The sequence below is a fragment of the Strix uralensis genome, chromosome 12 (genome assembly GCF_047716275.1).
Source record: "Strix uralensis isolate ZFMK-TIS-50842 chromosome 12, bStrUra1, whole genome shotgun sequence".
Taxonomy (NCBI): domain Eukaryota; kingdom Metazoa; phylum Chordata; class Aves; order Strigiformes; family Strigidae; genus Strix; species Strix uralensis.
The window spans coordinates 14,465,541-14,470,057 of NC_133983.1; positions in this window are offsets into that span (position 1 = coordinate 14,465,541).

Sequence of the window (4,517 nt, forward strand, 5' to 3'; positions counted from 1 at the left end):
GTTAAATTCAGAGCAATTTCTTCTTCTCTATCCTTAGCATGAAGTTTGCTCTCTCTGTACTAGATGTGAAGAAGAGTTTGTATCTATCACAGTCTGAGTAAAAAGATTACCTCTCCTTGCAAGCCATTCTTCTCTTAAAAAATTAGGGCACTTAAATTTATTAGAAATACTTAAAAATGTAGGTATAGATGAGCAGCTCAGATATTTCAGAATTAGTACATTGACACAGTCAGTCCTGACCTCAGATTGCTATGTACTTTTTTCCTGAAGCCTGCTCCAATCTCATAAAAAGTATGTTTCTTTGCTGATCTGAGTGACCCCTATTCCACCCAATTCACTGTAGTGAGTGTGCATTCAGGTTTCTCAAACTGCTAAAACCAAAAGCTGATGGCTGTGAAGCACTCTGTAAATCTGGCTCCTTTTTTGTATTTGAAACCTGGTACTGGATTTGAAAGCCTGCTCCCGTTTCCTATTATCAGTCCTCAGAGGAATCCATTGTACTACTTTCTCTGCAGCCACTCAAGTATTTTGTTTCATTAGTGGGAAATGAAAGCAGGATTCAAGACTGTAGTTTTGTTTGCTTTCATATTATAAAATAAGTTAGTATAATGGATTTAAATGGAAGTGGAATTATATATGAAAATTTTTTATCATGCCAGAAAATTTCAATTAGGGGAAATTAGCCACTTGGTTCTTTCTGATAAATTAATCATAGAGATTATCTATTAAACGTGCCATTTAACCTTTCTGGCATAAGTGCCTGAGGCGGTAGTATTTAGGCTCTCCACATTCATTTGGAAATATTAATTTCTATGCAGCTGTCTTCCAAAATGGAATTTTCACTTGTCTTTTTTATAAGTAGGTCATTGTGCAGCTGTTGTTAATAGAGGCTGGCATTTGTAAAATGGTAAATCCACCATTGTACCCTATCGGTCACAAAAGTGATCTCCATCAATTACAGAATATCCTTTACTAAAATGCCCTTTCTCAGCCCCAAAGGGTGTAATCCCTCGCTATGATAGCCTTTGGCCTTTTTGGAATGGGAATGTGTTTCAGCTGGTTATTTTGCAAGACCTGAAGCACCACTATGTTCACGCTATCTGTCTTCCATTAGTTTAAGGTTTTGCCTTGACTCTACGTTATCGCTTCCATCTGCATTAGAGCTGCCTTAAAATTAATCTTGAGGGAAACTGGTATGACAGCTCTCAGCTGTCAAAGAAACAGCTGTCTCCACTGCTGAACCTCCCAGGTCCAAATCCTCCTTTTACTCTCTACGAAGAAATCAATTGGTCTTTTCAATGCAGACAAGGCCATACTGTCCCTGTAGTGGTCAGCTGTTGCACAGCTTATGGAGAGACTGGCAACTCCTGTAACAGCTACAAACCTTATCCTGTGGTCTTTAAAGATTAGAATTAGGACCTTGGCCTGGATATCTTTCTCATATGTTATAAAATTTGCATAGTCTGCTGCAGGAATACTTTGAACTCTAGAACTCTCTGACGTGTGTATACCCTGTGTCCTAGGAAGAGAGGAAGTAAGAAAGTGGTGGCACCAAAGGAGGAGGCCTCAGAAAAGGAAATATGAATGGCAGATAATTTACAAAATTTAAGGTTAATGAGAGGGAACACCTCAAAAATCCTCGAATAAAGTGTTACAGAAGAAAGTAAATGGAATTTACATTATGTGAGCAGCAAGCACAGTAGTTATGGGTAACAAAATCAGAGTTTTAGAAAGTGGAATTGGTAGCAAGGCAGTGATGTTACAGTCACAGTTTGTCCGTACTGTAAACTATAATTAATACATTACTGATTACCTTATTGATTAGCTGAGCCTATACATTCTTGCACAGATACAATTAAGTATGAGAAGAATGCTTGCAGATTTGGGATATGAGGCCAGCAAAATCCTGCTGACTTTGGGGTTGGGTCAGATAAACTTGAAGGTCTGGAGGATTTGGAGACAATTCAAGTAGTACAAGAACTGTAATAAAAAAAAGACAGGGAAGGGGAAATAAAATTGAAGAGAGCTGTGTTGAAACTTGGACGGAGGTACAGTTGCACAGTTGTGCTGTGTAAGGGCATGGGATTCAAATTTCATATGAAAAGGAAAAGAACAGTTATAATATTCATGATTGCTAGATGATTGGAGCAGTAAGAAGCTACAGAGCTATACTGTGGTTGGGTAGTTTGGAAAGGAAGTGGGAAAGCGAGGTGGCCAGAAAAGAGAACTATAGTAATGAATGAGGATTTAAGAAAGGAATTATGGAAAGTCATTTTAACAGGTCATGTAACAAGAGGCAGTGAGATCCTGAATGTGAAGAGAATAATACCTCATATACCACCCAAGTTTTACAGTGAAAGGCAGGACAGGTGAACTGGCAATTTTGAAATAATAAGAGTGGAAAAATAGAAGCAAAAATGTGACATCATCACTGTTTAAGAAAACAACAGGCTACTGGGAGGACCTGCAAGAGAATTGAATGTAAATTTGTATATGTCAGACCTTCTGCTTGAAGCTAATGAGTAGAAAGAGGTGAAGGTGCTCTGAGAACAATGACTACTGCTGATGGCAGGAGAAAAACTCAGGAAAAATATATGTAACTGATCCCTGGATTTGATAGGGATATGGTGAGACCACTTTAATGGAAACCCATTTGCCCTGGTTTGAGAAAAATCAGGTGAGTCAGGAGCATTTCATGGCTGACTATCAAATGTTATCAGTAAGGTTAATATTTTAAAAAGGATATTTGTTCTCTATGACTAGTAGGAGATCTTTATTAAGCCAAAGAACTTTACATCCTGGGTTACAGCGTGACTATGAACAGGAGTCTAGGATTACTGAGGGTTTTATCCTAAATGCCTTGAAAAGAAAGGAAAATGTGTAAAGTTTACATGGCAGAGTGCATGATGACCTAAGTGGCTTCTTAAAGACTTACTGGGCACTTGTGTGCTTCTTTGTGGAATCAACTCCATAGTCCAATTGTTACTTGTCATTTCATTTTCTTTCCTTATATGAAGGTATGGAGGGAACCACACGCACTGATAGATGGTCAGGTAGATTCAGGCAGCATGAGAGAAGCAGCTTTGCCTTGGAGAAATGGCCCAAACCTATGATTGACAGGGATGAGAGTGGCCTCCAAAAATGTAAAAAAAAAAAAAAGAAAAAAAAAAAGATGATGTATCAAGTGATTAAGATTTATTTTGCTAAAGAAAAAGGCTGTGGCCTATTAAAGTTATTTTAAGTCTGAAAAATCAAACCTGAGAAACAAGCAAGTGTAAGTTAAGGAAGGATCTTAGTGTATTATCACTATACTAGAGGTACACATTTGCTAATATATTTAAGGATTAAGAATGGTTTTTTGTTTTGCAGCAAGGAAAAGATGCTGATTCTGCTGCTAAAGGCTTGGGCTGTGTTTTTAGTGATCTGGGTTAAGTTCATGCTCTGTGACTCTGATTTAGGCCCAGATCCAGAAAGAGGCTTAGGTGCTTAAAATATGACTTCACTGGGATTTATTCACCTAAGCCACAGAGTGCAGTCTCTGGAATTTGACATACTCCTTTACATGCCCATGTTTAGACAACATTCTGCTTTATGCCCAGAACAGCCTTTTTTCCCCCAGAACAGCGCAGCTGCTCCCCTGCCTGCCCTGGCCTGCCCGCAGAGCCCGTGCCCCCGCCCGGCAGCTCCCGGCTCCCCCGCCTGAGCTCTCGGAGCTCCTTATGTAATGGCCGGCGGGGAGGCCAAGGTTAGCAGAGCGCAAACCAGCGCAGCCGACATGTCGCGCAGGGGCCATCTGAAGTAGCGGGCAGCTGATGCTGGCAGCAAGGGGGGGCACCCCTCGGGGGGGGTTAGAGGTCTCACAGGTTTCAGGGTGGCGGTGACGCCAGCCTGGGGCTCAGAGCTGCATCCCTGCCCCGCGGCCTGGTGCTGGGACCGCAGAGCGAGCGGTGCTGCCCTCAGACCGCTCCCCCCGCCCTTCGCACCCGCAGCGGGGCTGCGCCACGCAGGACCGAGCCGTGCGGCGATAAAAATAACCCCGAAAAGAGACATTCTTTTTAACCTGGTCATCTCCCTATGCAGCTACACGAGCAGCGGCCCCGACCCAACTGCGGCGGCTGCCCGCGGGCGGGTGGGCAAGCAGGGCGGCCGGCGAGGCAGGGGCCGCCAAACCGCTGCGCCCGCCGCCTCGCACAGGGCCCCCGTGGCGGGGAAACCGCTCTCCCCCCAACGCGGGCCTTACAGCGGGGAGCGCTGCGCAGCCCCGAGGGCCGCCGACCCCTCCGCGGGCCGTTGCGAACGCTGCGGACCCCAACGCGGGCGGCCCCGGCCCCAGCGGCACCACCTCCCCCTCGCACGCCCCGCAGGCAGGCGGCCGGACCGCTCCTCCCGCCCCGCTGGCTCGGCACCGAGGGAACCCCGCCGCCCGGCGGGCCAGCCCGCAGAAGGGAGGGGGGCCGGGGCCGGGGCGGGGCCGGCGGCAGGAGGCCGAGCTCGCCTCTATAAAAGCGGAGGCGGCG